We start from the raw sequence: 23393 nt of genomic DNA, 5'->3' as shown, positions 1-23393 counted from the left end.
CACTTGATGTTTTGTTTCTCAAACAACAATAATGACATGGAAATATGCTTGTGAATTTTCAAATGGAAAAAACATATACAATGTCAGTTGTTATAAAGTTATATTAAATACATTTACTTTTTGAGACTTTAAGGGAAATAAACCCAAATGTTACAAATTATTGTTTTATGGCTAATAAATTTATACATGTTCTTTAGTTTTTAATGTATACTTTTCACTGTATTTTTTAAATGATGACAATCCATTACTTTTATTATCAAAGAAAAAAGTTTTTTACTTAAAATTTTAAAAAAGCCTAGCCCAATCTAGCCAATCCCATGATTTTTTTAAAGTTGCTCTTTGACTCAAAAGGCCAGACTCTTGTCCACTGGGAGGTTGTCAACTTGCTCCTTTAAGTATCTGAGTCTACTAACAAATACCTGACAAAGTGAGCAGGTGTCTGAATCACTCCAAGACCATAAAAGTTAAACTACACTAGTAAGCCAAAAGTGATACTGAAATACATCTCCATGACCAAAATAGGAAGTCTTTTTAAAGAAAAATCTTGAAAAGCTATAATCTTATTTAATTGGTAGTTTTCCCTCTTCTCTCTTCCATGAAAGAATCTTCTATAGTCCTTCTTGGAAGCAGTTTTTTCTTAAAATATAAGATATAAAATATAGATACTCCAATATGCCTTGGGGAATGACAAACAGTTCTAAGGACTGAACTTCCATTGACAATATTTTTTCCTTCTGCCAGATAACTGTGTTTTGGGCTGCTTTGAGCCATTCTGCCCACTGTTGCTGAACTATGTCCTTAGTATCTTTAATACCCTGCCACAGAACCAGAGAATTCTAGGTTGCAAAATTTGTTGTGGGTGGGTTCTCAATTGGGTTAACAAAAATCTCTATTCAACAGAGATAAAGAAGCACAACAACTCTCCAATCCAATTGGATTAGATCTCCAATTTAATTTACAAGTTTTGAAGTAAGTCTCATTGCCTACTCCATTGAAGCAAAGCATATTATGTCATCTCTCACTTTTCACCTTTCCTGCTTCCATTCATAAGGGCAATAAGGAATTCATTCCTTATTGTTCACTCACAATATCAGACATACAAACTTATAGTCCATTAACCACTAAAAAAGGCAAAGCATTTGTTCCTCTATCATGGTATTCCAAAGCCTCCCTCTCCTTCTTCTGTCCTCATTGCCTCTCTCCTTATATTCACTAGTTGACAATAAAGCTCCTCCCAGAAAGAAGCTGGAGCTGATATGGCCTAGGGAGAAGGAAAGTAAGAGAGACCTGCTGAAATTCATCAGGATGGGGCAAGAAAAATGGACAGAGGCTAGTGACAGCAAAATTTTCACGAAGACTCCATAAATTAGACAGACCCAGGGTAAGGCACCATAAGGTGTGATCAAGGGTGTTCTAGGGATTGATTGGGAAAGTAGTTGTAAGGCACAACACTTTCCCCTTCTATGTCCTATACGATTCATCCCTAACAGAAGAAAGCGATTACTCCATAAAATTTCTTTCCTTACATATGTCCTTAAAAAATGCTAATATCTGATGAACAAGTCATAACCAGAAATTGAGGTAGAGAAGGCCATCCAACGATTTTACGATCGGTTGAAACCTAAGGAGTAAATCATGGGGCTGGGGTTCATGGAGTTGCTGTCCTTGTCTATAACTTCTCCAATGGCCACCCTGACATCAGGTGGGGAGTGGGTACAGAATGATTAAAATGAACCTTCCCCACCGTAACACTAACTATAACAAATTCAGCCTCAAACTTGGGTGTTCAGACTTGTGCTAACAAAAGCCATTTATTATATCCCAAATAAAGTGAACATAAAAGAAAAATCTACTTGCCACGTTAAAGAATTCACAATCTCTTTTCTCCTTTGCTTTACCTTCTAATTCCATAAGGATATCTCTATGTTTCAATTTCCCGTCCTCTTTCTGAACACCATGGAAAAATTCTACACCATAAGCCACTAAACTGGATATAACCTGACCTAGAATAGCGTTAACTAAGTGGTCAGGTTACTTACCTATTGATGTGAGCTTTCTTTTCTCCATACTACATCCTAAAAGCGGAATTAGATAATTAATAAAACTACTTTACTTTTCACAGGGCAGAAGTAGCTCACCCTTCACCTTAGAGGCTCAAAAACATGTTACATATAGTGAACATAAATCAAGGTCAAGGGGAAAAAATCCACCTAAAGATATAATTTTATGCTACTCCAAAATGACTAGTCTACTATACTTTCAAAGAACTAGAAGATGGCCACAGATTTCCAGCAGAATTAAGGTCCAGCAATCTCTATAGCAGAATTGCTATACATTCTCACACACGTGAAATGGGACAGATTCAAGAGGTAAATGGATCGCACAAAACAAGTTGGCAGGTACGGAATGGGCACTTAATAAAGGGATTACCTGGAATGTCACTATTCTTTAAGACTCATGCTACAATCCCATTACAACCTCTCATCACTAGCATTAGTAGTCATTGAAGGCTTTTTGCCTGGCCCAGAGTACATTTCAGGCCTTCCTTCCATTATAAACCTTGGGGACTTCAGCATTCACATAAATCACACCTGACATCCACGTGTCACTGGTATCTTATCTTGATCACTCCAGTTATGAAATCTTAACACTCCAAAATCTGATTATAGGTGCTACCATTCCAGTTTTCCCAAGTGTTAGATCTCCATCTTCTTTATACTGAAATCCTTCTTTTCTGTGCCCAGATTGAACCTACTCCTGACCTTACCTCTTTCTATGCCCATAATAGATTTTTCGAATTCATTTCTGAGCTAGGAATGTCGCTCAGTGGTAGAGTACTTTTCTAGCATGTCTGAAGCCCTTCAATCCCTAGCACCAAAAAAAAAAAAAAAAAAAAAATTAGACAAAAAGCCATGTAGCTCCTCACTTACTAGCTATCTATTCCTCAATCAATCAAAGCAACCAAACACTACTTGTGACAGTGGCTCAAAACCACTGATATTTTCCTGGGTTTCTAATCTGGTTACTGACTTCTCACTTTAATATACTATAAACTCTGGTTATTTTGCCCAACTTCAGCCTTTTGGCCTGGATATTCCTCATTTTATTCCCAACTACTCATGTCCTGTTCCTGCAGCTTCATGTTCATAATCCTAGTTAGCTACCTTTCCATTATCCATCTTCATAATTATGAATCTTGAAAAAAAAATCCATGTTCTCTTCCTTACTCCTGTCCCTATGTTCTAGTGAAGTAGTAGTTCCTTTTATCTAAGGGTAAACCTCTACCTATGTTCTAAGAAAGTATAGGTTTCATTCTGCAACCAATATGTGTATCATCATCCAAGATGTTATTTCACCTGTTATCATCTCATTCCCACTTCTACAAAGATTCCCTCCCATCCTCTTCCTGCTCCATGGTCTGCAAGTACACTGGATTTTTTCCCCCATATTAGAAGAGTGACTATACAACTCATTGTAGGGCACAGAAAGGGGTGGTTTAATTTGTATTCTGGTTGTCACATCTACAAAAAGAAAAAATTCTCATGGAACACTAATGATTAAGCACAAAAAATAAGAAAAAGGAACTATGAGCATGGTGACTGGGTAGATAGGAAAGTGGAAAACTACCTACCAGTGCAGGTAAGTGGATAGCTACTAGGAAGTTGAAAGGGGAAAATTGTGAATACCAACCAAAGAACCCAAACTGTGAGGATGAGGCTCCTGCACAAACAGTGATTTCTCTGGTCCAACCCTATAAGCAATTGGCAGAAATTATAGCAGCAGCAGGCATGCAATATTTGCAACTAGCCAAGACTAAAATTGAGGTATACAATATCAAATGACATATGAAACACTTGAGCTCCCACCCCCACTTTAGCCAACTTTTAGCAAATATCACTATTTATAACTCTTTCACACTGAGGTAAGACCTGGCTTGGGAATTCTTTTTATAAAACACAATCAGGCCGGCATTATCAGTCAACTGCAGATGATACTTGAGATGAAGTGTATTTCCTATCAATACACAGATAAGTCCTCAGCACAAGAATTAGAAAACAGGAGTAAACTTCAGGAGTAAGCATTTTGAAGAGCTTGGACGTTGTAGGCAACTGGCGGGGACAAGCTGAGCCCATGGAGATCACAGAGCAGGCGCCCAATTAATGTCTGTTGATGATTCATTTTTTCATTCAACAAACATTTAATGAGGCCTACAATGTGCACCGGATTAGGCACTGTGAATACAAAGATGAATAAGGCACTGTCCTTGCCCTTAATGGAATTTAGTCTGGTAGACGAGAGCCATAGACTCGGACAATGATAATACAACCTGATAAGTGCTAGGACACTTAGCAGGTTGTATTATATCCATCCGAGTAGGATTTCTTCAGAGGAGCACCACTCCAGGTTGCTGATGGATCCATGAAGTCCGCATAGGCACCAGGGCCTTCTGTTGTTTCTGTCACGCGGTGAGTGTCCCAAGAACTAACAATAATAGCTGTAACTTATAGAGTGCCTATGATATACACTTTACAGGTATCTTCATGGAACCCCTGAAAATTAATCATTGGATGAAGAAACAGAGGTTCAATGACGTTAAGTAACATTTATTAGATCACATAACTAGTAAGCAGTTGAATTAGACTCAGTTTTGAACAGCTCCAAAGAATTTTTTTTCTCACTTTACGATAACCTTTATTCAGGTGTAACACTTTTCCACAGCTTTCTATTTGGTACTATGAGCAAAGGCAGTAGGTTACACTGGCTAGAGCATGAACTCAAGGCTTAACCTGGTTTCCTACTCTACCTAGCAGAGAGAAAAATTTGAAGTGACTTCAAACTAGTGTTCTACTGAAAACAATCATAGTTTCCCTTTCTTTCTCAACCCTAACATCATTAATTACTAGAAATAAGTAACAATAGTCAACCATCATCTTTTAGTCCTTGTGGTAGTCAACGATTATCAGCAACAACTATGTTGCTATGTCATTTAGCATATTCCAGAGCTATTTCAAATGACTGCCATAACTCCTTACATTTCACACCCCTTTTCCAGATCCTTGAAAGCAAATACTATTCCTATTTTCCATAAAAGGAAACAAACTCCTAGAGGGATAAGGAATCATGCTCAAGACCACATTGTAAATTATCAAAAGAGGTCTGAATCCCAAGTCCGAGACTCTCACTCCACAAAGTTCACTTCACTGCTGAGGGCTTACATTACTAACTCTGCATTCCGTATTGCCCCCGAGTATGGCAGGTTATATATATAAGGCCTTGTTTAAAAAAAAAAAAAAAACTGTACTACTAAAATATAATCATTCTAGGGGCTGGAGTTGTGGCTCAGCGGTAGAGCGCTTGCCTAGTACATTTGAGGCCCTGGGTTCACTCCTCAGTACCACATAAAAATAAATAAAATAAAGGTATTGTGTCCAGTTACAACTAAAAATAAATATTTTAGAAAATAAAATATAATCATTCTAATCACAGAAAATGCTTCTCTGAATCACAAAGATAAGCAATGACCTAAGCTTTAATAGTACAAAATGCCCCTAAAAACACCCGTTTATATTGCTTTGAGGGGAAAAACAAAAAAACCTTAATATATTTGGATTTTTAACTGTTGTATTTGTATTTTTGTTTTTTCTACTTGCAGGTATAACTATAAAAATTTCTAAGTCCCTAAGTAAAGTAACTGAGCCTATAACAAATAATGTCATTTCTTCCTTCAGTGGGGTTAGAAACAAAAGTCTATATTTTTATCTAAAAAAATAAAATTAAAAAAACTTTCAGACATGTGACAGTGAGAGTAGGTCTGATACTTACGAACAAGACTAGGAACTTAGTAATACTTATACAAGGGCTGCTGCTATTCAGATGGTTCCTTGAGAACCGATGTTTGTTATACAGTTGTTTCCCAAAAAGAACTGTGTACAATGTGTGCACCAAGCTATGGCCCAAAGAACACAAGAGGATTTTTCATCAAGGCCAGGAATGGGGAGAATGGGAGTATACATTTGCCAAAGTCAGAAAACCCTTTACTTTCTTTGCCATGCTAATTTTGTAATAAACTCTATTATCTATGTCTATATCCTCTTATATGTTTCCCAACTCCTTATGCCCTTAGATTTCTCAACTTATTCACTAATGTATCCTTTTAACTCATATCCCTATACAGATTTCAACACCTTCTAGAACAGACTTCACACTTCTACCAGTTATCATTAAAAGCATCCCCTCAATGAACACCCTCAATGAATCCCATGGCATGATGTGAGGACAGATTTCTACCTTTATAGCCTAATTTCATAAATTAGTTGCAGTTTCCCCCAATGCATCATTCTATTTCCAATGTTCATACTTTGATATAAAGTCCTTTCCCTGTTTTCTGCTGAGGAAACATTTGCTATCCATCCCCCAACCCTGGGTACTGAGTATTGAAATCAGGGGCACTCTACCATCTACATCCTCAGTCCCATTTATTTATTTGTTTAGAGAGGGTATTGTGCCAAGGCTGGCCCTGAACTTGCAATCCTCCTGCCTCAGCATCCTGAATGGCTGGGATTACAGGTGTGTGCCACCTGTGGTTCAATCTTTACTTTTTTTAAGATATCAGTTACTCTGATCTCTGGACTCATTAAAGTGTTTTTCTTTTGAATTCCATAGTACCTCATACATACCACCATTGTAGAGCATAGCATACTGTTGTAATTATCTGTGTATATGTTGATCTCTCTCACTAAACTGAGAACTCCTTGAGCACAGGGACTGAGACTAATTAATCTCCATATCCCCATCACCCAGCACAGTGCCCGGCAGCACATAAGGCAGCAAAGAGGAGAGTAGCTAAAGATGCAGGAGAAAATAAAGCAATATTCTTGAGTGGGAGTACAATATAATTATGATAAACTTGTTGAAGCTGTATAAAACAAATTTATCTCAATTTTACAAAGTTTCAAAAATAAGACAAGTTGATTCATGGAGTTCCCCATCACTAAGTAAGCCCATTTATTGTAAGACCATTTATTGTCTCTTATAAAGGGATCTGTGATCAGATTAAAACCTAATAATCTATGGGGATAGTAGGCTTTTAAAATCTACCCTTGAGGTTTGAAATCTAAATTAGCAGAATCATCACTTTGAGCCTGTACCAAAGACACATGACTAAAGAGTGACTTCTACAGCTGTGGACAGGGGCTAAGGCCTCATTCTCATTCATAATAAACTGATTACAAACTTGTAACCTAACCCATTCTCCAGTGGTCATCTTCCCAGCTGACTCTTGGACCTGAAGGAGGAAAGAAACTGCATAAAAGGCCAACGAGAAGGAGGTCATGACCCAAATTTCTCCAACAACCTGCTACCTAGAACTATAAATCTCTAAAACATTTAATGCCTTTGATTATTTGCTAAAATGCCCCTCAGTCTAACATAGTGAGCTAGAATCCATCAAGTTTCCCGCCCCTGGATTCCAAAATATTATCTAGTCTAACCTTCCTCCTCCCAACACAAAAGAATGTATACAAAATATCCACATTTAAACTCTGGTACTAAGCTTCCCCCAAAATATAAAGATTATAAGGACTAATCTCACTGATCTCTTATCAGAGATAATCCAAGTAGTCTCCAAGACTATCTTCCACTTACAAATTAGATACACTGGTAGACTCTACCCTTCCTATTTCACCAGATATGTTTAAGGGCCAAGAAAAACCATGTAATAAAAGGTTTTTACAAACAATAAAGTACTGTAGAGTAGGAATTACTCTCAGAGATTAAGGAATATGGGGAAGGGAAGTAAAAAAAAACATACTCTGTCATTAATTACATATTACTGTATTAAATTTATTCTACCTCTTAGGGATGCCTAAGGGGATTATGATGGTAATTTAAATAGGAGCAGGTGGAGCAGTCATACAATGCAAGGCAGCTTCATTTACCAACTAAGACCTTCATAGAATATTAGCAATAGAAGTGACCTTCAGGGGCTGGGGTTGTGACTCAGTGGTAGAGCACTTGCCTAGCATGTGTGAAGCCCTGGGTTCGATTCTCAGCACCACATATAAATAAATGAATAGAATAAAGGTCCATCAACAACTAAAAATATATATTTTTAAAAAGTGACCTTCAGAGCTGGGGATGCAGATCATTGATAAACCACTGGCCCAGCATATATAATGCCCTAGGTACATCCTGAGCACCAGAAGGAGAGGGAAAAAAAGTGACCTTCAAGTGTGTGTAATCCAAATCTGAATTCCATAGAAGGAAATCCTCAAATCTGATCAAAAGTTGTCACTTAAATTTGTACGTATCACTGCAGAGTCTCTGAATCTTTAAATAGATCTTTTGATCTTTTTTTTTTTTTTTTGGTACCAGGGATTGAACCCAGGGATATGTAACCACTTTGGTACATGGCCAACCCTTTTCCCACTGAGTTGCTTAGGTCTCACTAAGTTGCTAAGGTTGGCCTTGAATTTAAGATCCTCCTGCCTCAGCAGGAATTACAGGTATGCCACTGTGCTAACTAAACAGTTCTTTTACTTTTCCATTAATTACAACTGCCTGAAAAAGCAGCAAAATCCAACCATCCCTGACCTGAAAACACAGCACTTAACTCTTTTGAGTTCTTCCCTACAAAATAAACAGTACTAATTCCTATGATGCTTCTCAGAGGATTTAAGGTCAGATCACTCTCTGTATCATGCAAGTCCTTTAACTCCCTACCAGAATTGTCCTTAACACAGAAATAAAACCATCAAACATAACAGAATTCTTACCTCCCTAGTTCTAAATATTTTCCAGGAAGACAACCAGTTATCTCTCTATTAGAAGATATAAAGATCATCAAGTGCTACAAATCCTATTGACAATGAGCTCTAAATCTCCAGGAAACTACAGGATGAAGGATGTACTTCTACATGGAAAGATAAAAGTCAAGAGGATGCTAACTTTACCAAAACAAATGGCTCACTATGCAATTTTCCTAAAATTAGCTCACACTTGTACACTTACCCAAACCAGGAATATAAAACATTTTTATAAATAAGGCAGGTTCCTTGAACTTCTAGAAGAAATGGTAACATCAATCTCAAAACATACTGAATGGCCTTCAATGAGCCCTATTCTATGCAGATGACATCTTCTACATCTCTATCAGAGTTGTAGTTCCCAAGATGTCTATTTCGTTCAAAAACAAAGACACATTGAAGGTAATAAGTAGAATATAAATACAAACATATAAAGACTTGAATAAAAAGACATACCACATTAACATATGGAAGATGGTAAAATGATACCTCTCAAAATTAACCTATATAAATTCAATTCCGTTTCAGTTGAAAAACAAATGATATTTCTGATGAACACTTCACAGGCGGTTTCTACAGTTCGCATGGAAAAATAACAAAAAAATAAAAATAAAAATAAAGAATTTTTGAAAAAAGTACAATCAGCAATTTTCCTTACTAAAGTTACCATTAAAAACTAGGCCAGGGGGCTGGGGATGTGGCTCAAGCGGTAGCGTGCTCGCCTGGCATGTGTGCGGCCTGGGTTCGATCCTCAGCACCACATACAAACGAAAGATGTTGTGTCTGCCGAGAACTAAAAAAAAAAAAAACACATAAAAAAAAATTACTTTAAAAAAAAAAAAAAACTAGGCCAGGGGCTGGGTGCAATGGTGCATGCCTATAATCCCAGTAGCTTAGGAAGCTAAGGTAGGAGGACAATGAGTTCAAAGCCAGCCTCAGCAATTTAGCAAGGCCCTAAGCAACTCCTTGAGACCTTGAAGCTAAAGGACCCAAACATATATACCTCTACATTTAAATGTTGATTGTTCAACATATTTTTGAATATATTGTTCAAATACATTTATCAATAAATTTTTTTTTCAATATTGCCAATGGAGGCAATGCTGGATGAAGAACAATCCCATTTCGACGATTCGTGGTAATGCGTATTTTCTTCAAAATGTAGAACCAAGTTTGAGATTTAGACATGTTGAAAATATGACTGGTAGTGAAATTCTACCTAACATTACCAAAAATTCAAAGGAGAATAATAACCCCCTCCCACAAAAAATTTTAAAAAGCATACAGGTACATAAATTATGAAAATACATTTACATTGAATAATTTAGTTCAAAAGCCTTTAATAACTAGTGGTGACATGCCTGTATTTTCAGCATCTCTGAAGGCAGAGGCAGTATTGCAAGCTCAAGGCCAGCTTCAGCAACTTAGTGAGACCCAGGGATGAGGAAGTAGTTCAGTGGTAATATGCCCCTGAGTTCAATCCCTAGTACCAAAAGAATAAAAGAAAAAAGGCAATAGAGGGCCTGTGTTAAAACTCCATGATTGGGCTGGGGATGTGGCTCAAGTGGTAGAGCGCTCACCAGGCATGCGTGAGGCCCTGGGTTCAATTCTCAGCACCACAAAAATAAAATACAGAATATTGTGTCCACCCAAAAAACAAATATTAAAAAAAAAACCAAAACTCCAGGATAAAGAAACAACAAAAAAGACCGTGGAAGAGAAGAAACCTAATACACTGTATATTAGAAATTTGCAAATAATGTCCTCCCTAATGTGGCAACTGAGTAATTAGAGAGTTCTTTGTATAATCTGTAGAATGTAGTTGGCTAACGTTAAGACTTTACATTAGTAACACAAAAGTTGATAACACATTTGACAAAGTATAGGTAACCAAGTTTGATGCGTATCCATTATCAGTTTCTCAAATTACAATACTAAATATCCCACACAAAACTGACATATGGTAATGAAACTTACAATAGGGACTATGAATGATCTTATTAGTTTTCCATTTCAAAACCAGGTGCCAATATGAGCATGGTGGCATATGCCTGTAATCCCAGAAGCTTGGGAGGCTGAGACAGGAAGATCACAAGTTTGAGGCCAGCCTAAATTTCTTAGCAAGATTGTCTCAAAGTAAATTTTTTTAAAAGGGCTGGGGATGTACCTCAGTGGTAAAACTATTCTGGGTTCAATCTCTAGCACTAAAGGAGAAACAAAAACAAAAAACAGGCAAATCTTTCATCTTATTGAGCAAATTTATTGCACAGGATGGAAATAAAAATGCCTACTAGGCTAGATGGATTAGTTAAATGTAAATGGAGGACAGTACACCTAGAAAGGTAGTATGACTAGACAATCACTATATACAAATGAGTATGAACATGCATTTCCTGGATGTAAGCCCTTTTGTTTTTTGGGTTTTTTTTAAGAGAGACTGAGAGAGAGAGAATTTTTTAATATTTATTTTTTAGTTATCGGCGGACACAACATCTTTGTTTGTATGTGGTGCTGAGGATCGAACCCGGGCTGCACGCATGCCAGGCGAGCGCACCACTGCTTGAGCCACATCCCCAGCCCCCCTTTTGGTTTTATTACTAGTAAAACAATGTACTGGGTTTAAACTTTAGAAGACACTTCTATACCAGTTATTTCTAAAAGCTAAACCCATGCAAATGCATTTGAAAGTATTCCATTGTTTCCATACACACAGGAGTCAAAAATGGAAAACTCATTATAATCCTACTCCAGAATACTCCATTTGCCTAGATTAGCTGTCAATTAGGTTTTAAATCCAATTTGAAATATCAATGAAGCTAGAAAGTAGAGTATTAACTTTATTTAAAGTTGTTTACCCTACTTCAGGATAGTAGTTCTCCAACAGTGTATATTGGCAATTCTGTAGCAAAGCAGCGTGTACTCTAGTATCCTTTAAATACATTGGAGGGGCAGATGCACAATGATTAAAACAGGATAGGGCAGCAATATTCCTCTTTAGGAGCCAAAATATTTCACAAGTATTTATGAAAAACTGGTAAGAAATCTTAGCTATACTACCAGCATTAAGTCTTAGCCTGTTTAACCTTATGTCCTAGACAGAATGTTTGACAACAGTAAGTCACTTAACATAGTAGAATTATTAACTGGTTCAAATATGAACTAGCCAACCAAGGGAAGTTTCAGAACCACAACAGATGGTACCCAGTTGGCAAAGAGGCAAAAAATTTTACTGCTCTTACTAAACAATTTCGTGCCCACTTGCAGAAAAATTACCCTTAGAACTATCATTTCACCAACAGGCAAACATATGGCTCCCCAAGAGCAGGAGCACTCCGTACCAGAAAAAATTATATCAGAACTTTTTCAGAAAGCAAGTAAAAATGGGCACAAATCATTAAGAATTCCAATAAGGTAAGCAGTGGAGCGCGCCTGCATTCCAAGCAATACTAAGGCAGAAGGCCATGAGATAGAGGCCAGTCTGGACAAGATAGCAAAGACCTTCTATTAAAAAAAAAAATCCAACTTTTTAGGATTTAGTACTGTTGTGTATTTTCTGATAGTGATGGTAAACACTCATCCAAAGTTCTGCTGTCTAGTTCATCTTAGTTAACACTTCATTTTAATTAGGCAATTCTGTATTTTATATTAGGTGTCACAGAACACTTAATATTCTGATAAGTCCCAGATTTCTATGTTAAAATAACATGGACACCTATGTATCTCTACATTACATACTTTAGTCCAAGTTAGAGAAGGACCAATGAAAGAAAACTAACCTTAACATCCAACGATGAAAAATCTTCTGTGCTGCAGCATGGGGCTCCTTCGCATTATGCAGACAGCCAAACAGGTAAGTATATACGTGGATCCCACCCTCACTCCAAGGACACAGAAAAAAGTATTTATTCCCCCCCACTTGTGAGAAAGCACCCCCAGACTACATGTAGTACCCCATGCATAAAACCCAATCCTTTTTGGTTGAGAACATTTTATGAGCTAGGGTCTAAATTAAAAGATTCTGAAGCAGGTTCATTTACCAGTGCCACTATGTAACTTTAGAAGCTAAAATAAATCACTGTTTTCTTGACTATTTTTAACATGTGGTAATGTAGGAATTTGAACTGGTAAGTGCAAAGGAAGCTTTCAGAGCCCTAAAAACTGAGCAAAATAAATATCTCATCCAATCAAAGGACTGATAACTTAATATAGAGTATAGAACACTAGTTGCACTGGCCATTCCATCTGGCAGTATACGGGGATTACCTTTCTCAATGTTTCTGGGCATCATAGAGCTGTTTTGGCTATGTGCAGCACAAGCAGAGGGCGCTATTTTCAGGCTCATTCCTCCTCCGGATGAACTGAGGGGTATTCTTTGTTGTCTTCATTGGAAAAACTTTTTGCAGACATTGAGATTGAGGAACACAAGAATCCTTCTGGTACAAAATCATCACGCTACAATCTACCACATACTTGGTCCTAACAAGACATGGAATTTCTTAAATCTTTTATTTTGGAATCCCAGATAAGACCCCCTAACTCAAAATACAAACTGCACTACTATACTAACTTAAAATCTAATATGCAACAAATCCCCAAAATAAACATGAAGAGATGAGAATAGTAGCATGTGTTGGGGCACTTGCCTGACAGAAGCTTCTGAGAAGCAGGATTAAGCTAAAGATACCCTTTCTAGTTTCCATAAAAAGGGACACCTGGAGTTTCACAGGTACTACATATAGGTGACTAAGGGCCTAGTTTAAATGGTGTACTATTCCCTGGGGAGAAAATGGACATTGGTATTTATCATCTTATGGAGGTATTTGCGTCTTTTTTGAAAAGGATTGGCTTCCTCTTTGGGGTGAATATAGTTCTGAGATCAATGAAACTATTCAGTTAACTTTTCTTAAACATATCAAATGTAAAACATGAGAAATAAGGGGTTCTTAAAGCCAAGTTGTTGAAGCAGAGGGTCCCTAATATCTTTAGTTGTATAATAATATCTTCTGAAATATGTGAAATCCACAAGAAATCATTAAGATTTTAACACAGCCTAACTTCCCCATTTTAGCCTTACTCTCTCTCTTATCCCATCAACCCAGAAACTGAACACAAAACTACCCAGAAAGCACTGATAGAATACAGGAGCACATCAAACCCAATAAGGCACTAGAAGCTAGGGAAGGGGAAGAGAGTAATATAATAATTTTGGATATAATAATTTTGCCATCACAACTTGGAACTTCTTACTCAGCATACTGACCAAGTTGGAAGTGAAATGGGAAGTTGCAAAAGAGTAATTTTTTCCTCAAAGTCACTGCTAATAACCACAATACTTGTTAGATAGGGCTAGGCAATAGAACTACAACTATCACTGGGGGTGGGGTGGGGAACAGTTGATGTTTTATGAAAACCTGTGACCACTGATTCTACAGGATATGCATCCTTCCCCCATGCTGCTCCTTCCCAAGTACCTCCCCCTCTGCTGCTTCCCTTGGCACCACATTCCAATACCAAAGAAAAACACTCCCTTCTACTCTGCTCTAGCAAACTAAATGAATGTTCCCTTACTCAATGTTTCAGCGTGCTGCCCGTGCACACACACACACACGAAATATATAGAACCAGCATTAAATAGGTAAAAGTGGGGCTATGCTTTCTCAACAAGATGGGGGCAGGATTGGGGGTGATTTGAAGATGACTGCTGAGATCATGTTTCTTCTTGGAATGATGCTCAATGTCTTCAAAGCACTATGCAGTAGATTTTCTTCTCTGAAACAGATTCCAGATGGATCATCTTTCCCTCTTGTCCCAAATCCTCAGGCTCACACCCCTAGCTATCCTCCCTACCCACATATTATCAATTCACTATCTGGCTCCTACTATTTCCCTTCTGTTACTTAATAAATGAGAAGTTAAGACTCTTAAAACCCTTCAACTTCAAAAAGGAAAAGTACTGGATGGGCTAATGCAGTTTGCTTGAATTCTGAATCTACTTCTCAGAAACCTATAGAAGCCACGCCACACTAAACCCCAGGTCTCAGTGGTCACACCTAAAAACTGATAAGGTCTAATTAGGTAATCTGTTGAGCTCATACTGTACACTATGGACTTGCATATTTCCCTTCTCAAACCACATACCCTTTACCTTGATGTTCTGTAAGGGTACTGCCAAACCCAGAACATGGGGTAGCAGTGGCCCCAAAGTACTTGGATCAATTTTCTAAAGATGCAACAGGTCTTCTGAAGAAGCAGATGGCTGCACAAAATGTCAAAGTCTGATGCCAAATCAGTTCTTGTCATACCACCTTACCCACTATAGTGGAAATTACCTCCCAGCTAAGGTTTAGTAAAAGGGGACATTAGGCATCCAATGGCACAGTAAATGATTATAATCTGTGATGTCTGGCATTGCTCAGGGGTCAGGGTGAAACAAAGCAACTTCTAACTTCCATTGGCACTGGGATAATGAGAGGACACTGGAGATACTGTATCAGGCTAAAGATAAATGAGGGAGGGCTGGGGGTTTGACTTAGCAGTTGAATGCTCGCCTAGCACGTGGCAAGGCCCTGGGTTTGATCCTCAGCACTACATAAAAATAAAGAAATAAATAAAATAAAGGTATTGTGTCCAACTACAACTAAAAAATTTTTTAAAAAGATAAATGGGGAAAACCTACCAAGGGCTCCCTAAATCACTATGGAGCTCAGTATGTCATTATTTATATATAATCTTGTTAGGCAAATATTGGGAAATTTAAGTATATGAAGATTATACACACTTCTTTTCCTTAGTTATATTCTAAACAATTTGAAGCTTCATTGGGCTATATAAAATGCTATGAATTGGGCCTTTAAATATAAACCGTAACTTAAAGGCATTCTGAGTCAGGTGTGGTGGCGCATGCCAGTAATCCCAGTGGGTCACGAGGTCAAGGCAGGAAGATCACAGGTTCAAAGCTAGCAACTTAGTTATGCAACTAAGTGAGACCCTGTCTCAAAATAAAATTTTAAAAAGAGGCTGGGGGGCTGGGGATATAGCTCAGTTGGTGGAGTGCTTACCTTGAATGCAGAAGGCCCTGGGTTCAATTCCCAGCACCACAAAAAGGGGGGGGGGGGGTCCTAGGGAATGTGGTTAAGCACTCCTGGGTTCAATTTCTAGTACAAAAAGGGGGGAGACAGGGGCATTCGGATCTTGTCCAAATTATTTCCTCTCAAATTCACACTTATCTGTACAATGTATGTGATATTAATATTAATAATAATAATCGTTAGAGGATGTGGAGAAGAGACTATGTACAAGGCCTAGAATAGATAATAATAAACAGATACATAGACATAAAATGTTTGGTTTGGAATAATACAGTTATATTATTAATGGGTTTTCTTTATAAATAAGACAATTAAGTAATACATCACAATTTATGACTTGTTCTATAGCTTAAATGAATTAAAACTCACCCCTCTTACAAAAAGACAGCCCTCTTCACAGCAATATTCCCGGTTACTTGATGGAATGATTTCTCATCTGACATAATTCTGCAATGCTCGGTGCATAAGATAGGAAGTTAAATGGAGGCTGAAGACGTGAAGGTAAAGGGAACTGAATGTGGAAAGAAACATCTAGGGGAAAACAGCTGACTTAATGGCTGTCTTAATAGCCAAACGAAAGAATCAAAAAGCAATCCTCTAACTTGGAAAGCCAATGGAACCCTAAGGAACAAGTCTCATGTTAAAAAGATTCTTCCATGGAGTGAAGTTAAGCTGCAAAAACACGTTTATAAGAGACTTTTGTCATGAGAAGAAACAACAGCAACATCAAGGGATTCTAGAAAAGTTGAAAGATGACACTATACAACAACTGGAACAATTAAGAATTAGGTTACTACTTATCATCCCAGTTATTCAGGAGACTGAGGCAATAGGACTGAGTTTGAGGTCACTTGGGCAACTTACCAAAATCTTGTATTGAAATTTTTTTTCAAAAAAAGGAGCTAGGGATGCAGTTCAGTGGTCAAGAGCTTGCTTACCATGCATGAGCCATGGGTTCAAATCCCAATACCGCTCAGGGGAAAAAAAAAAAAAACAGAAAAAAGTTGTGCTTTTTCTCCATAAGACATGGGTTCAAAAATGCATTACAGTAGCTAGCTGTTCTTAGCCAAGTTCTAAACTTCCATTTGTTTGATGTCTATCTTTGAAATGTAATGAAAAGAACAGTTAACATTGGAGTTGGTGAGATGATTGAATCAATTAGAGACAATTAGAATTATTTACAGGTCTGACTATTCCTAAAAAATGAACCAACATTGAGGAAGAAATGGCGTTTTAAAGGTTATTTCTGTTCCAGGCAAGGTAGTACACACCTATAATAACCAAGAGGCTGAGCAAGAAGGTTCATAAGTTCAAGGTCAGCCTCAGCAACTTAGCAAGCCCTGGTCTCAAAATAAAAATGAAAAGAACTGGGGTATTACCTCATTGGTAAAACATCCCTGGGTTCAACCCCCAGTACTAAAACAAAACAAAACACCCAATAAAGGTCACTTCTGTATGTACTTGCCTGGCTTGAAAATCAAATGTGGAGATAATTGATACATTCAAGTGTTCTACTAGCAGTTAATCATAATGTTAGTATGCTATAAACTTTTCTGTTTCTCCTTTGCTGATATTCCTAGAAGCACAATCATCACAAGAAATTGAAGAAGACCTCACTTTTACCTCCAACTTAAGCATCATTGATAATGAGAGAGAGTCTTCACTCTGACATTTGGGAGCAATGTTACTGAGTGTATTTGACCTCAATTACCCGATCTGAAAAATTAAGAGATTAAATTAGAATTTACTTCCATAAAAACCATTATTACACATGTTAAACACTTAAAGTGTGCTCAGGTAATGGTCACTATCATTATCAAAAGACAATAATATAAAAAACAATACTATACAAAAAAACACTGTTATCTAGAACATAACAAGTAGATGAGATATGATTAATAGGTATTTAAATGAGAAGGGATGAATGCAGTTGTATTTGGTACAAAGTGCTGGAAAAGCAGTTTAAGAGGGCAGAATCATCTTGCAAACACTAAAATTCATTAAAATTATCCAGTGAGGGCAAGGCACATAGTTCAGTGATAAAGTGCTTACCTACCAAGGATGAGGCTCTGAGTTTAACCTCCATCACAATGAGAAAAAAATGAAAAACCATCCAATAAAAGAGAAATTAACAGAACCCAATCCTAGTAAACAAAAAGTACTGAACAAAAGGCAAAGAATGGTGCATAATAGCAGGGCACAGGAAGCTTATGTGTTTCAGTAGGAAGAATGAAGAAAGTGTGAAGGAATGAAGTGTGAATATATGACCAATATCTGGTTAACAGAGGTCTAATTACCCCTGGCAATTACTCCTCACTCTCTTCAGGTATTCAAGACACAGCAAAAATAAATAAATAAATACCCAAAAAACTCGAATCAAGTCTCTAATAACTTCAGTTTATAATAAAAGAAACTGTCAGGGACATATGCATACAAACATATTTTCAATGAGTATGCTAACTGCACTGTTATATTCAAACTAAAAACTCTCTCAATGATTAAAAAGTATGGAAATGTTCTAAATCAATCAATCATGATCCAAATTAAGAGATCTTTATGTACTCATATATCTAAAGACAGGAAAATTTTCTCATAAGAGCTATCTTAAAACATTAATGATATGTACACATTAGAAAGAAATACAGTACAAATATGAGATTCTACAAATGCTTTCATTAATTATGCTCCTTTTCAATTTTTTGAAAATGAGTAAGTATATCTATTATAATTTTTTAGACATAGTATATTGGGGTAAACGAAAAAGAATCCATTTAAACCTGAGAGATAGATATAGATTTAAACATATTCTTCCCTACAGAAATTAACTAGAGGCCCTTAAGAGAATACAGAGAACAGGAAGAAAAAAAGGAAAGAAAATAATAGAGATTCGGGGAGTTGACATCAATTTTACAGAACACATCTAACGATATTAAAGACAGTTAAAAGAAGATATTTTTAAATTACATAACACTATTTACTCAATAAGATTATTTCATTTTAATCAAGAAGAATAAGCAATGATGCCAAAGATATCATATCCAGAATAAGAAAATGTTTGTGTTAATTTTTGGATACCGTATACTAATACGTTGATCCACTCATAATTACAGTGGATCAAAGTTGTATCTTAATAGGTCAGCATCAATTTCAAATTTTTATTCCAAGAGTTAAATAATTCTCTAATATACACTTTACCTGACCAAATTAATTACCTTAATAAGATGTGGGAACAATTAAGAAAAGCATTACAGCCGAAAGTAGTGGCACACGCCTATAATCCCAGCAGCTCGGGAGGCTGAGGCAGGAGTTCTGGGAGTCCAAAGCCAGCCTCAGCAACTTAGTGAGGCACTAGTCAACTTAGCAAGACCCATCTCAAAATAAAATATGAAAAGGCTGGGGATGCGGTTCAGTGGTACCAAAAAAGAAAAAGAAAAAGAAAAGCATTACATGTATGTTCTAAAGCAGCACTATCCATAAATAGCAGAAAAACAAAATGCTTTATATAAACACATCTATACTAATGTATATGTGACATATATATAAACAATGGTACATAAACAAAACCAATGGATAAACAAAATGGCATGAAAATATATAATGAAATATTTTTCAGCCATCATAAAGAATGAAGTTCTAACATGCTACAACAGAGATGAACCTCAAACATTGTGCTAAGAGAAATTACACACAAAAGGAGAACATAATACCAATTATATGAGGTACCTAGAATAAGAAAATTCACAGAAATTTAAAATATACTAGAGGTTATCAAGAGCTGGGATGAGGGGCAATTGTGGAAATGGCAAAAGCACCAGACTAATGTAATGGGAATTCTCTGTACAATCTTTGTATCTTTTCCAAAATTAAAAATTATCCTGAAACAAAATTTTAAATAAAGAGAACAAGAACATCCAACCTCCCACCAATCTTAACCAATAAATAACACAAATTTTGACTTTTCTGTGTGCTGAAAACTAGACTTTACAAATTAAATAAAGTGAATGAAATTTATGATTTCCCAGTGAGACCGTTGTGCAAGGGAAGTTTTGGAGAAATTGTTATGTGGTACATTGTCAAAATACCCGTTAAATGTCCCATATTGTGGTAATTTTGAAGGAAATTTATTTTTTTTTCTTTCTTTTATTTTTCCCTCTAGTGCCAGGGATCAAGCATAAGGAAAGTTCTTAAGCAACTATAAAGGGGTTAGGTAAAAACTATGTAGTATAAATTAAAACATTTTGGGGAAGGCAATGTGAAAGGAATTTTAACAAATAAAATCTGCTCATATTTTTACCAGCTTTTCCAAAGATGCATCATATAGAAATCTTTGTTTTAGGTTTTTGGTTTGTTTTTTTTTTTTTTTTTTGGCATTTTTAAAAATTTATTGGTTCTTTTTAGTTATTCCTAAGAGCAGAACCCATTTGGATATAATTATACAAGCATAGAATATATCTTTTTCTAGTTAGATAGAAATCTTATTAGAAATACTCACACAAGGACACACGGATCAAGTTTTCATTGCACCATTATTTGTGAAAGGGACAACCTAAAGACGTGTTAATAAGTAAACTGTTAGATAAATTATATTATATAAATAATGTATCTACACATTTTCATTTCAAACTAAGAGCCAAATATTATGACATTCAGTTCAGTCACGATAAATGCTAAAACTGATGCTACTTAAAATATAAAATTCAATGACTTATGTATAAAAAAGGGGTCTTATTTAAGCCATGGAAAGACCCATGTCAAAGCAGAACATTATGAATATAAATGGTCATGACATAACCCATAAAAATTATTTATCACTCAACCAAGAACAAAAGCAATTTGCAACCAGGCATAGCGGCGCACACCTGTAATCCTAGTGGCTCGTGAGGCTGAGAAAGGAGGATCTCAAGTTCAAAGCCAGCCTCAGCAAAACGGAGAGGGGTTTAGCAACTCAGTGAGACCCTGTCTCTGAATAGAATACAAAATAGGGCTGAGGATGTGGCTCAGTGGTGGAGTGCCCCTGAATTCAATCTTCAGTACAAAAAAAAAAAATTTGCAGCAATTGGCATGCAAGAAAGCACAGATCATGAAATATTACCTAATGCAGTTTTTAATGTAGCTCTGCTACTGTTACACTGTTATAAACATTATAGTTAAAATAATCCTGCTACATATTTATTTTTTCACTACATATTAATTTTTACAGGTAAATTCTACTAGAAAGGTCCATATATGTGACAACCTTATAGGACAGCTGCTAGACATAAAGTAGTAGAAGGGAAAGATAAAAGGGCCAGATAGAATTAACACAAAACACAATAGTGAAAACATTCAAGATGGAGATGACTTTAGTAAACTCTTTTTTTTTTTTTAATTTTTAATATTTATTTTTTAGTATTTATTTAGTATTTAGTATTATTTGCGGACACAACATCTTTGTTTGTATGTGGTGCTGAGTATCGAACCCGGGCCGCACGCATGCCAGGCGAGCGCGCTACCGCTTGAGCCACATCCCCAGCCCCGACTTTAGTAAACTCTTAAAGTAAGGAAGTCAAAAGCTATAAAGATGAACAGTAATTGATACAAATATAATTGCAGCAGAATAAAAAAATTTAGAATAAAGGGAATGGCATCACATGAACAAATTGAAATATGGACAGGGAACAAGTTGGTATAACAAAGAACAACATACGTAACATTTAACACAATCCAAATAATTCTATACTGTCAACAGGAAAAGACAATGACACAAAACAGTGCATCTAGATGTAGATCCAAGTAAATGTAAATTTAGTGTTTGATACATGCAATGTTAAATGAGAAAGCAAAAGACGCATTTTTAGCAAACATTGGTCCAATCACTTGAAATCCAATTTAAGTTCATACAGATGCTGAGATCAAAATAAGATCCAAATGATCAATGACTTAAAAATGAATTATATAATAAAAGTACTAAGAAGAAATCCCATTTATAGAGCTACACGTATAATTTTATTTTCCTCTGACCTAACAGATTTCCTAAAATTAAACCATCCCTGCATGGTTGGTATGAATGATTTGTTTATTGTATATTATTACTCATATATTTACTCCTGCATTTTTCCTTACATATCACTATCAAAAATGGGACTTAAGTGTTACTTTTCAGTTCCTATCAAGTTATTGTTTCTATAATATGTAGACTTAATAATAACACTACTGTCGTATTTGCAGAAACTATCTCTGAAAGGTCAAACATGAATAATACATATAATACATATAATCTGAGGAACAGGAAAAAATGTTGAGGACTAAGAAATCAGGATTGGGAAGAAAATTTACACCTAGATCAACTTTATGAAAATTGTATTTTATACTATTTACCATTTGCATGTACTATAGATTTTAAAAATATATGTAATCTGTGAGGGACAGTAAAATTGGTACATTTTCAAAGGGTAATCAAATCCAATTTTTAAATATGCATACCATTTACTGAAAAATTTATCATACATAGTTACTAGTACAAGTACCTAAAAATGAACATATGAGACATATATAACATGCTATTTACATTTATGGGATGATATGCAGGGTATTATGTACATGGTAAGAGATCCATTATTTATGCTTATTCAACATTTACTATGAATCTACTATGTACCAGGCAGTTAGGGGAGCTGGAGTCACAGCATTCCAAAGGACAAAAATCCTTTGTTGACATCCTCTTTGAATTTACATAGTGGCAGCCACAACCAAATCTCTACCAAGCTGACAGTAAATCAGAGTGCAAAAAAGCATTGCAACGCAAAACGGCAGACCAACTTAAATTTTTCCAACCTAACACAGACCGCCCCACCCAAGTATTAATGCAGAGCAAACGAATCACTACAAATTCTAAAATATATGACACTTTGACCTCTATGACTATGGTAGAAGTTCACTGATTTTAAGAGATTCATCCAATCTACTAAAAAGTATGTTATTATGTATAATTGTTTATACATAATACACCTTAGAAACATATAGTAGTATACATATGAAATACTATAGCAAACATTAAAGGTATTAGGCTGAGGATGAAGCTTATTGGTAGACCACCAGGCAAGGCTCTGGGTTCAACCCCCAGCACTGGAAAAAAATAAATAAAAGCATTATGTCATTTTTCTTAGAAAATTAAGTAATATGTTCACATATTCCAAAAATAAAAAGAGCTGGGGATTTGGCTTTGCAATATAGCATTTGCCTAACATGGGTGAGGCCGTGAGTTCCATCCTCAGACCTAAAAAAAAGAAAACAAAAGGAAAAAAAAAGAAAAGAAAGAAAATGCCAATAAATTACACTACAAAAATGTAAAAATGGCAATTTTTTTATGTTATGCATACTTATCGCAAAAAAAAAAAAGAAAAAAACAAATCACCTGAACCTTACAAATACTGGTATATCAAGTCTTCTACCTAAAGAACTCCAACTGTACATAGAAAATTCTTTTGACAGCGAGGGGGCAGACACCTGTAATCCCAGCTGC

At 36.1% G+C, this 23393-nt stretch overlaps 1 long non-coding RNA gene across 6 annotated transcripts in view; it reads right to left on the bottom strand.

The window, feature by feature from the left end:
- LOC143639082 (uncharacterized) overlaps positions 1-23393 on the bottom strand; it is a 156514-nt gene that overhangs the window by 99527 nt on the left and 33594 nt on the right. The window contains exons 8-10 of one of the 6 annotated variants that reach the window (XR_013154661.1): positions 20385-20438; positions 19105-19285; positions 17516-17608 (exon numbers count right to left, since the gene is read on the bottom strand). The exons of the other annotated variants lie outside the window; for them this stretch is intronic. This is a non-coding gene — a long non-coding RNA (uncharacterized LOC143639082). The remainder of the gene's footprint in view (positions 1-17515; positions 17609-19104; positions 19286-20384; positions 20439-23393) is intronic. 6 annotated transcript variants of the gene reach the window in all.

This window comes from Callospermophilus lateralis, chromosome X, assembly GCF_048772815.1.
Source record: "Callospermophilus lateralis isolate mCalLat2 chromosome X, mCalLat2.hap1, whole genome shotgun sequence".
NCBI classification, from domain to species: domain Eukaryota; kingdom Metazoa; phylum Chordata; class Mammalia; order Rodentia; family Sciuridae; genus Callospermophilus; species Callospermophilus lateralis.
This window is presented reverse-complemented; position numbering and strand designations above follow the sequence as displayed.